Genomic DNA, 12,292 nt, shown 5'->3' with positions numbered 1-12,292 from the left:
TTTTTCTTTTCTTTTTTTTTATTCTGGGATTTATTTACCTTCTATGGCTGTCACTGGAGCTGAGAGCCGGCTTTCTTTCTGAGGCTCAGCTCCAGCTCTGAGACCTCAGCTGCTGAAAGCAGTATCTGCATTTGTTTGGATTCTATCATTGTAAAACTGTTTCAGCTCCAGCTCCGAGGCTGGCCAGCTGAAAGCAGGTTTCTGGGCTTTGTTTAGCTTCTATATTTGCAACATTGTTTCTTATACTGCAGCTCAGAGCCCAGCAGCGGCAGGCGGGGAACCTTGGCTTCCTCCATCACTGGAGCAAGCAAGCCTCCTGTTCACTTCAGCTGCCTGGCTGCCGGCTGCCATCTTGGTTGGCAGTTAATTTGCATATCGCCCTGATTAGCCAATGGGAAGCGTGTCAGAGGTACAGTTAATTACCATGTTTGTCTATTATTAGATAGGATGTTTAGAACTCTTCCTATAAATAAAAGAAAAATAATATATATTAGTCAGCAAATGTTCACTTTCTACTTTCACGTTAAATTATAAATAAGCTATAGTATTTATGTGTAATTATACAGTTGAACTTTTACAATTTAATACTTATTTCTTTTTATATTTATAAAATAATATTTGATAAAGTTCTTACATAATATGAAAATTGGCTCCTTAAAATAACAGCTTAGGAACTTATAAAGCCATTTTCCATTTGAGGGATAATACATTTTACATGTTAATACACTATAAATCAGAAATAAAAAGTATGCCATGTTTCATTATAAGTAGAATACCTTCCTGAATATTTTTAGTGATTACATAAGGGAAAGAGAGGCATTTAAAAGATAAAAATGACAGCTACCAGCTAAAACTTGCTCCATGGAAATTATTTGCTAAGTACTTTACCAATAAGACTTCAGTGAGGGGATTGACTGTCCATTTTACAGGTTTCAAAAACTGAAGCTTAGAAAAGTGGAGTAACTCACCTATATACACTCAGTAATTATCTCAACCAAGACTTGAGTCCGCTGTTAAGGGCTGAATGTTTGCACGTTCTGCTCTTTAAATAGTATGTGGAAGCCCTAACCCCTAATGTAATGATGTTTGGAAGTAGGGACTTTGGGAAATACAAGTCTAGGTTTAGATTTGGTCATGAGTGCGGGACCCTCATGATGAGATTAGTGGCCTTTTAAGAAGAGGAAGACAGCTGCTCTCTTTTTGTTCTCTCCCAGGCATGTCCCCGGAGAAGGCCATCTGAGCACACAGCCGGAAATCGGGAAGCAGGCTCTCCCCAGGAAAGGAATCTGTGGGATCCTTGATCTTGGACTACCCAGGCTGCAGAGAATTAAATTTCTCCTATTGACGCCACCAGGTCTACGGTATTGTGTCATAGCAGCCCAGCAGACCAATACCACCACATTGCTAAAAATCACTATATCGCTTCTACCATATGAAAAAGAAATGTCACCTTAATGAGAAAAAGCTGATTTCTTTACTGCTCCAGTTCTAATGCTAAAACCCACAAGGGATTTTTCTCTTGGTTCAAATAACGTTTTATTAGAAATTAAGTTATAAAAGTATATGATGAGCTTCGTCACCAGAGAGACCTAGATCTCTCTCTGCAGAGTGCTGGTGGGAGCTCTGTGGGGATCCTTTAGTGCCTCAGAGTGCCGTGAACTCTCCGGGGCACTGCGCTTTCATGAGCACTAGAAACCGGCACGAGTACTGAAGGGAAGACTTGACAAGCTCTCTGCGCTGACCCAGAGTCTGAATGTTCCTTGTCTGCGCTCCCTGGTAGGAGATTTTCTCAGATTTTCACTAATAGCCAGCAGCAACAGTACATGCTACACAGGCGGTGCTTGAGGCTCCCGGAGGGATGAAATGCCTCCTCATCACTCGGCAACCACTTTGGCAGACTAAAGGGTGACATTGATTGGCTCTGAACAAGTGAGTAAGTATCCAAATCTCAGGAGGAAAATATGATAGAAAAAAAAAAAAAAGAAGCAAGCCCCTTTAAACCAATCTCGCAATGTTTCAGATCCATAAAATAAATGCAAATCCATTTGCAGTGGGAAATCCAGTCACTCGAATGAGGGTTCCGACAAAGTCATCCTTAGAAAGTGACACATTAGTTATTTTATTCATTAATTCACTGTGTACTGAGCTCCCACTGTGTGCCAGATACCGTTCCAGGCCCCAGGGATGCAGCCCGAACAAAATGTCCCTGATCTGGAGGAGAAAGACAAATAACTAGATAACAATCAGGTGGTGATAAGGCCCAGGAAGACAAGTGAAGTGAAGGAAGAAACAGAGTGTACTGTTAGGAGGGAAATGGATGCCATCTCCACACGGTGGTCAGGGAAGGAAGGCCGGATTGATAAGAGACCTGAAGGAAAGGAAGGGGCGAGCCTTCCTGCTATTTGTGGAAAGACAAACTAGCAAGAGCAGGATGGCACATAAGGCTTTGGAAGACCGTGCAGGGGTCCTCAAACTACGGCCCGCGGGCCACATGCAAATACAAATATTGTATTTGTTCCCGTTTTGTTTTTTTACTTCAAAATAAGATATGTGCAGTGTGCATAGGAATTTGTTCATAGTTTTTTTTTAAACTATAGTCCGGCCCTCCAACGGTCTGAGGGACAGTGAACTGGCCCCCTGTTTAGAAAGTTTGAGGACCCCTGCATCAAAGTGTCTAGAGCAGAGCAAAGCGAGGAAAGAGGAGATGTAAGGGGTAGTGTGGGGCCAGGCCTGATGGGTTGTGCTAGGTCTTAAGCTTTACTCTGAAAAAGATGGAGGATGATTGCAGGGTCTTGAGCAAAGAGGTACCATTACAATGGGTCACAATTTAAAGGGACCACTCTGGATAAAATAATTTAGGAAAGAAGGTGGAAGCTGAGAAATCAGTTCAAAGTTACTCCAGTTGTTCAAGAAAGAGTTGATCATTTGAACCAGATTAAGGGCAGGGGAGATGATAAGAAATGGTCAACTCCAGATATATTTTGAAATTAGAATGGACAGCCTTTGCTGGTAGCTTTTCATTTTTTATAATTTTTTTTACAAGTTATCATTTTTATATTAGTAAAATAAATGTAGATATATCTGAGTTATTTCCTCTGTAGATGTACAGTAACTCATTTTCCAGCCTGATAGCTTTTTGAAAGGAGAATAGCTGTGTTAAGGGCAATGCTTGGATATGATAGGTTCACAGCAAATACTTTGAAGGAAATAAACATTGAATAAATTAATGAACTAATAAACGTATTGAGAGTTGGCCGCATTTCAGAGGAACTGGCCTAATGCTTTCAGCTTATGCATGTATAGATAACAGTTCCACTCTATGCCTCAACAACAGCAGTATGCATGGGAACACTGAAACACACACAGAACACAGAAACATACACGGTGTGTTTAGGCAGCAGTGTGTTTGCATAAATGTTTGTCTAATTAAGTGGGTACCTAAACATTTTAGAGGTCTAGTCTTAGATTTGGAGGTTTAAGTCTAAGAAAGGGAAAGGAAACTCTTCCCTTCAAGGGCCTTCCTCTTTGTTTAGTTAGTACTGATTGATTGATTGATTGATTGACTGATTGATTGAAGGAATGAATGAGTGAATGAGTGAATGCTCAACTCAGCTACTACTCTCTTCCATCTGAGCTTTCTCAACTATCCCAAATGATTTTTGTAAATGAGTATAAAATTTTTTATAAATGATTTTTGTAAAATTGAGATTGATTTTGAATGACACATCTTTTATCATTACTGTTTTTACATTACTGTTTCCTCACAAAAGTGATATTCAAGATTACATTTATGTAACTTTACTGGAAATCTTTTCCTCTCTCACTTACTCCTTCCTTTCTTTCAAAAAACTATTTTCTTTATGGGTCTGTGTGTTTGCAATGAAATAATGTTAGCGCTCTTGTCCTAATCTTGAATCCACATTGTATTATAAATGTGTACTATTTCTTCATTTTGTAATTAGAAAAAGAAATTATTCATAGCACTAAGGGAATTATAGTGGGTATTACTCATTGTATTACCTGAATAAAATGGTAAGGTTATTAATACCTGGAGATTACTGAGATTTCTATTAAAATTTATATTTTAAACCCTGAGTGGGTTTGCCCCTTTTTTAGGTACTACGGAAATAAATGCAATTAGACCATTTGTCATCAAGAAGAACAAGTACATAAGAGCAGAAGAGAACAGACCTGCAGCTGGTGTGGCCACATTAGCAGGAGACTCAGAGAAGCTTTTAAGGTATAGGACTCTAATATGCAAGAAATATAGACTAGGATGTCATTAACCAGTTAAACAAAAATCCTAAATACTTGTGTTAATTTAGAGAGACTCAATCTGTGTTCAGAGGATTAGTGAAGATTCATATGATTTTTTAAAAGAAGGATGACAAAAGAAAAGGTCTTGGCATTTGCAGGTTGACTTGAGCAAGTTCCAAGGGCCAGCAACTGAAGGTGAACTCTGATTCTTTCCTGGCTTCTTCGCATTTTTTGGAATTGAAATGGATTAAATACCATGAGTAATTTGGAAGTTCTCTGGAGGGTAAGTTAGTGCTCTGATTAACACTTATTTTCTGATCATTCAACTGGAAAGATAGTTGAGACACTTGGCCGGGGCAGTTTCTTGGGGTTGGGAGTGATATGCAGAGTCACTGTGCTTGGAACTTCATGAGTTTATTCCTAAATCCTGGCAGAACAAATTCATCACTGGCTTGGTCATTGCTGTTGCCTTTTCATGCTTAGGAAACAGGGCCTAGTCCTTAAATAACTACTCTCCTCATCCTTAACTCCACAGCACACCTTCCTCTCTCTCTATGCTCCCATTGCAAACTTTATAGGATATTCTACTCGGGATATTTCTAAAAATTAAGTGATATAGTATGCTATGCTGTTCTCTGAAAATACTCGAAGTTTTGAGTTTACAGCTTATAAGGATTCCATTGATATTTCTTTACATTCCAAATCGTATGAAGATCGTGCTTAGATAAGGTTTTAGCCTATGGGCTTTGGTGATTAAGAGTAATACAAATTATACTGGTATAACACTTGCCATTTCTCATATTCCTCACTAGAGGAATTCAACATCCTTTAGATATTTTTCTCTTTGTGTCAAAATGCTTTTTAGGTACGGGCACTGGCTTATTTTCAAGTAGTTTACTTTTATTATTAAAACACTTAAATAGTCATGCAAAATTAAATGTCTCTTATAAAATTATGATGATAAAAAGAACAGGTTTCACTTCTTTCACTCATTCTTTTCTCAGTCACCTAATAGGGTTTTATATCTTTGGGCTCCAGCAAATTCTATCGGGGCCTTGCATAATTACATGGATGGCCAAATGCATATGTGTTTTAATCCACGGCTAAGAAAAGCCACGTGTAGATAAACAACATTTCAAGCTACAAATTAGTGAAATAAGCACCCACATTCTAACCATGTTTTAGAAATAATTTTAGGGTTTTTTAGCTTTTTATTGAGTTAGAATCCTTTTTTTAAAAAAATACATCTTAATCACTCTTTCTGTATCCAGAGCACCAAAAACAAAATTTATAGTGCTAAGCTTTAACTATTATAATTTTCAAGAAAATGGCATCTGAGATAATTATTTAAGGTAAATTTTTCATGTATAGAAAAGAGACTTTTGGTCAATATTTCCTGATTCAGTAATATAGTAATAATAATTGCAAGTGATGAAGGTTCTTAAGCCACAGAAAACTACTAGGTTTTTTTTCATACTTTTGTGTGATATGATATTAAAAAGCTGTGAAGAAGGTTCTAGAAGAGTTTTTAAAATATATTAACAATAAAGTCAAGGTGTCCTTGTTTTTTACTGCACATTTATAGACCTTCAGCTCCTTAAAGTTCATGGCAATATTAGAATCTAATAATGCTGCCTAGCTCAAAGTTTGTTCTCAATTTATAGATAGAAGTAATTAGAAATCTTCATTTTAAACCATTCACAATATGGTCAAATCATTGAATGACATTTCTAAGAACTTTCTATTTAAATAAGAGGAACAAATAGATCATGTCACTTTCTTGACATTTGTAGTGGTAAAAACCCTTCACTAAAACGATTGCTTTTGGCTTTCTTACAGAAAGAGTGATTAGAATATGGTTTTCAAAAAGAAGTTTCCTAACTCCCTAAAAAAATGTTTTAAAGAAATGGGGAAAAAAAGCACTAAAAACAAAAATTCTAAATTATGCTAACACCTAATTACAATTGATGTCTTCTTACTCATTTGTAACTTCTTCAGTTGTTAACCAACAGCTAGGTTTCCATTGTCTTACCTCTTGCACCCATTTCCCCATTTCCAGGGTCCCTGAACCAGTCCTTAAGGACTCTGAGCCTACTTGGTTTGCCACTAAATATAGGACCCTAGGTAACTCATTTAATGGCGTGGAAGCTCTGCGAAGCCCCTCATATATAAAACAGGAGAGTCAGGGGGGATTCAATTATATCTAACATGCCTTTTCCTCTAAATTTCATTATACAATATCCCAATCCAAGCTCCTCTTACCTTATCTTGGGAACCTGCCCTTGATGATCTGTCTAGCTCCACTCTGAGCTCTGGCATTTGAGGTTGTTTCTAGCAACTTACGTATGACTTTGGGGAAATATTTCTATTTTCTTTTGCCATTTATAGTTAAAACTCTCACCTGACTTTCTCAGACATTTCCACCTGTTTCCAAACTTGAGTAAAACCACCGTGAAAGCTGGAACTATTCTTATACTTCTTGGCAGAATTCTATGTGGGCAACTGGTCTTGTTGGCCGCAGGTCTCTTCGTCACAGCCACAGGTAATCCATCCATTTCCTTCTTGGCTGTTAGGGAAGGGCCTGGTTAGCCAGCCCAACACATTCCGCGCCCCACCCCCTGCTTCCCTGCCTTTGCTCTCTGCTCCTGCCTCAGGCTGCTCGCCAGGTTGTACTGAGAGGATCAAATTAAGTGATTAAATTACCTTTGCAGTAGAGCCAGCAAGGGCACAATGCTATTTATCTGCCGTCCACTCCGTATTGGCCTTTTCTACATCAAAAGTTCTGCTTCCTTTGACTCTCAGTGGCTCTTTTTTTTTTCCTCAGGAAACCTACCACGTCTCCCATTTGTTAATAATGAATGGATGCCTGTTGTAATTTCCATCACATAATTTTACCTCCTTATTCCCAATAACATACAAACACCTCACTGCATTTCACATAGTTTTCGGTGAGATTTCAGCAGCAAATGACAAATTTTAAAAATATTTTCACCTGTCCAAAGAATCAGGTGCTAAACATATTCGAACACAAAATAGAATGGTTCAGAAAAGTTAGGTATTTACGATTTTCACAGATATGGGAACTTAACTAATTTCATTTTAGTTATACAGTTTCCCTGAAAGTTGATGCTTTCTTATAACTGTCTTCGCTGAGGTTAGTAAACGAAAAGAACTCATGAAGAAGTAAAATCTATACCATGTCAAGGTACATTTGGCAAAGAGAATGACTCATCTTCATGCTCTCTGTGTATGAAAGAATTCAGTTGGGCAGCCAGTGATCGGTAGGAGTGGGTTATTTACCTGGGAGGACCTGGAAAGCTTTTTACAGTGTCAACAGGATTGTTGTTAAGCAGCAAGTTGGCAAACATGGGAAGGTTGTCATTAAACAATGTTGGGATTCAGAACTGTTGACGTTTATTTGCTTTTCAACTCTTCAACAGCTCGGAGAGAGATCCAAGCTATCGAAAAGGAAAAGGCACACGCATCATTGCACGCCCTCTCTCTCTCTTTCTAAAGCTTTTGGCAACCCTAAGGGTGAAGCCATCCTTTAAGTCGAGGGCTTTTTCACACGGGTTTCCATGAATGGCCTTTGGGGGGTTCATGAACTCCTGCAAATATATGTGGCATTTGCCGTATAATGATGGTCATACATGCAGTCTTCTGTTTGGGAGGTATGGGAGGGCTGACATCTTTTATTAGATTTTAAAATGGGCCTGTGAAACAATACAAACTACTACTTTGGGGCCTAAATTGAGCAGCTTGAATAATGTGTCGTGGTGTATGCTGCTGCCATACACAATTTTTAAAAGCAGAGCCAGCAAGGTAGACATGGAAGGAAAGGATGGAGCCCCCTGGTCACTGATGCAAAAGAAGAATAGTATGTTGGGAGCAGTTGGTTGGAGGCAGAAAAAATTACTGTAGCGCCTCCAAGAATGGGCATCAGGAGACCCTCATCTATGCACCTAGACCAGTGGTCGGCAAACTGCGGCTCAGCAAACTGCGCGGCTCGCGAGCCACATGTGGCTCTTTGGCCCCTTGAGTGTGGCTCTTCCACAAAATACCGACTTCTGCACATGGGCCACCTTGCTCTGCAGCTATCGCCGCAACCCCAGCGTGGAGGTCGGGACTCTCCCGCCTGCTCTGGGCCGCCGCCTGCCTGGCCCCGCTGTGTGTGCTGACCGCGGCTCAGAACTCCACCCTGGCCCCAAACGTGACTTCGGTGCCCCCCAACCGGACAATCACCACGCTGCTCACCACTGTCGTACCAGAAATCTGTGGAAAACACAACAGCTGTGTCTCCTGTGTTAATGCTAGCAATGATATTGCTAATATTTCCTGCTTTTGGATGGAATGTAAAGAAGCAGGTAGAAGCTACTGCTCACAAAATTCAACAGTTACTGGTTGCCAGGTGGTGAATAGTACAGATTTCTGTTCTGTGCCCACCGCCTCTCCGTTGCCAACCAATTCTACCCTCATGTTTCCAGCAGGAGGAGTGGAAAAGTAACCATTTTGAAATAGCCCAGAGCATTCTGTTCTTAACAAAGGAACGATTTCATCAGAGCCTAACCCATTGGGTTTTTCTGAGCCTCACAACCAAGGGAAAGGAAATACCCAACTTCAGCCCCTCCACCTTCCCCGTGGGAGAAGGGGAATACCAGCCCAGCTCCTCTAGCTGTCCTGACTCACTGAACAGGGAGGGGTCGGAAACGGAGCAGCACTGTGAGGTTGCAGCCAGGGACACCCGCTCACAAGAGACTGGCTGATCTCATTATAGAACTAAGGAACACTGCTCCTCGCCCCATATCTCACCGTCACATACTAAGTGCCTGTTTACCACAGTTCCTGTTACCTAGTACAGTGGTCGGCAAACTGCGGCTCGCAAGCCACATGCGGCTCTTTGGCCCCTTGAGTGTGGCTCTTCCACAAAATACCGACTTCTGCACATGGGCCACGAAGTTTCAATTGCATTGTATGTGCATGCCCACACGTGGTATTTTGTGGAAGAGCCACACTCAAGGGGCCAAAGAGCCGCATGTGGCTTGCGAGCCGCAGTTTGCCGACCACTGACCTAGACAAAAGTTTCTACCTATTGGTGCTCATTGAAGAGCTGAGAGCAATTCCTGCTTCTCTCCGGATCTCGCACCAATTCCACTTCAGGTGCAAATGGGTTCAGCCCTTTTAGCTATTATGCTTGGCTCATCACACAGTTCTAAGGCTTACTATCTCCAGAGACCCCTGCACAGCTCTGTATTCACTAAACCAAGAGAAAGTGATGGATCAGGATTGGTGCTGCTCCAGCCCCAAATCGGGGTGGTTCCCCCAAATCCCATCAAGGTAGCCGACTTCAGAAATGGCCACCGAACATCTAAGACTTGGCCTCATTTCTGCTTATTTCACAGCAAGTGAACATCAGAGATGCCTTGTTCCACCTGGGCTGCACATGTGACTAGCGCTCACTCCTCCAGGTGGATCCACATTCATCCAACCTGTGTAATAACAACCACCAGCTTTGCCCCAGGAGGCCAGCTCTGCGTCTTTCTCTCCAAGGTAAGCCTCTTACTTACGGTACTCTTTTTCTTTCATTCTTTTGTCTTAGGATTCCTTCTATCAGGGAAAAGTTAGTTAAAACCTGTATTCTTCTTTGCGACTCTGGCTCACTTGTGAGCTGTACCTCACTTGTGTGGTCTCGTAGGGCCATTGCCCTGCCAGTGTCTGATCAGCTTCGCTCTTCACAGCTTACAAACCAGTGACTCTAGGGCTGTTCCCTCCCCATACACCTTGGCACCTCCACTCTTTTTGGGGGTGCGAGTAATCAAACTTTGACTTGCCTTGTAGTCTTTTTTTTATTGTTGACAGTATTACAGGTGTCACCCATCCCCGCCCCCCATAGTCTTAACTTCCTTAAAATGGGTTCTTTTGCTTCCCGTGAGCCTTTCAGCTAACTGCGTGCACACACACACACACACAGAGAGAAGAGAGAGAGAAAAGAGAGAGAAAAGAGAGAGAAAGAGATAAGAGAGAGAGAGAAAGAGAGACACAATCCATTTCCATAGAATGTGAGGGTTCACTCATCAAAAAGTCAAATTATCTGCCCAGCCAGTGTGGGTCAGTGGTTTATTCTCGTACAGGTCTGGAAACCTGAAATCCATATCAGCTTTTCCACTAGGCTAAAACCAAGATGTCAGCAGGCTGTGTTTTTCCAGAGGCTCTGGGAAAATTCATTCCTTTGCCTTTTGCAGCTCTATCTTAAAAAACAGTAGCACAATACCTACATCTCTCTGACCCCTCTCCTCCTTAGAAGGACCCTCTGATTGCATTGGGCCCACCTGGATAACTGGAATACTCTCCCTGTTTTCAGATCCTTAATTTAGTCACGCCTCCAAAGTCCTTTGAGTCATGTAACATCACATATTCACTGCTCCCAGAGATCAGAATGTGGACAGATTGAAGGGCCGTTATATTTTTAAAATATTTTTATTAATTTCAGAGAGGAAGAGAGAAGGTGAGAGAGATAGAAACATCAATGATGAGGGAGAATCATTGATTGGCTGCCTCTTGCACACCCCACACTGGGGATCGAGCCCACAACCTGGGCATATGCCCTGACTGGGAATTAGAACAGTGACCTCCTGGTTGATAGGTCTTCACTCACCCATTGAGCCACGCTGGCCAGGAACGGGGTCATTATTAATCCCTCCACAGTAATTTAATGATTACAATATAACACTCTAAAGAAGATATTGAATCTTTTAAATTTCATTAGACATCAAAATATTTACTTTTCATTAGCCAAATCAATCCCAGCCAGGTCAGAACTGTTATCGGAAATTCAAATGAGGAACTTTCCAATTCAACTTCACCAACGTGTTTTTGGAGCAAGTGTAGACTAGAATATGGAGAACATGCAACAGCACTTTGGGTAAAAGTTGTCGAGGTCATTTTTTCCCCGTCTGTGGATTTCCCCACAGATGTTGCAGATAAATCAGAACGAGATGGAGCCATGCACATGTGTTTAGTATTCTGCAAACTGTGCTAAAGCTGACAGACCATAGAAACTGCTTCCCATCCTTGCTCCCAGTAAAGGAGTCATGTAGTGAGTTCACCCTGCAGTTCTGACTTTTCCAGATTTTGTAACTTTATGCCCTCAGACATCTAAAACAACAAAGCCCGTGCCCAGCTCTTCAGGTGGCGGGTGACTCTCCTTTCCCTGTTCCCTCTCAAGGCCTTCCTTCCCGCTGATGATGAGTGACGTGCGACCAAGGTGGAGCAGGTGTGCGGTGTCTGCCCTGGGCATGTTGGAGCAAGACTGGAAGGAGGAAACTTGTTGTGTTTTTTGTTTTTTTAAATTTCTTACAGAAGGGAGCTGAAGGGCTGACAGACTCCCATTGGAAATGCACACACACCTGCGTGTTTTGGTATTTTTTTTTTTTGGATTGGGTGCTTTAGGCATTTTCAGAAAACAAGCCCCAGAGGAAAACCATCAATGTGAGAATGCCTTTGTGCTGTTCAATTTATTCTCAAAAGCTAAGTAGCACTTTCTGACCAGGTGCAGAAATATATATTTTTCCTTTTTCCTAAACACAGAACTAAATTGTATTACCTTTCTGGGCAATAAATCATGTTTATAAATCAAATTTAGATAAAATAATCCGGGAGGAAATACTGATAATTTTTAAATACTGATATATCTCCCTCTTACTTTAGATTTTATTTTCAAAGGTTAAGAGTGAGAAATATCAGTATTTGAAAATTGAGATACAAGTATATAAATTATGCTTGCATGTGTCATAAACATGTAGCCTATCCAGAAATGAGCATCATTAAGTAAGAGAGCTATTTATCTGATTGTTTAAAACACATTTTTTATTGATTTCAGAGAGGAAGGGAGAGGGAGAGAGAGAGAAATATGAATGATGAGAGAGAATCATTACTCACCTGCCCCCTGCATGCCCCACACTGGGGATCGAGTCCTCAACCCAGTTATGTGCCCTGACCAGGAATCGAACCTTGACCTCCTAGTTCATATGTTGACATT

The 12,292-nt window shown here is 41.0% G+C and overlaps 1 long non-coding RNA gene across 2 annotated transcripts in view; it reads left to right on the top strand.

Moving 5' to 3' along the window:
* LOC102246514 overlaps positions 1-9,798 on the top strand; it is a 41,924-nt gene extending 32,126 nt beyond the window's left edge. Inside the window, exons 4-6 of one of the 2 annotated variants that reach the window (XR_001359813.1) lie at positions 4,097-4,240; positions 4,416-4,540; positions 9,657-9,798. This is a non-coding gene — a long non-coding RNA (uncharacterized LOC102246514). The remainder of the gene's footprint in view (positions 1-4,096; positions 4,241-4,415; positions 4,541-9,656) is intronic. The other variant, XR_001359814.1, reaches the window with a different exon arrangement.
* The last annotated feature ends 2,494 nt before the right edge of the window (positions 9,799-12,292 follow it).

Source organism: Myotis brandtii, unplaced genomic scaffold, assembly GCF_000412655.1.
Source record: "Myotis brandtii unplaced genomic scaffold, ASM41265v1 scaffold702, whole genome shotgun sequence".
Classification (NCBI taxonomy): Eukaryota; Metazoa; Chordata; class Mammalia; order Chiroptera; family Vespertilionidae; genus Myotis; species Myotis brandtii.
The sequence above is the reverse complement of the archived record's forward strand: the minus strand, read 5'-3'. Positions and strand labels throughout refer to the sequence as shown.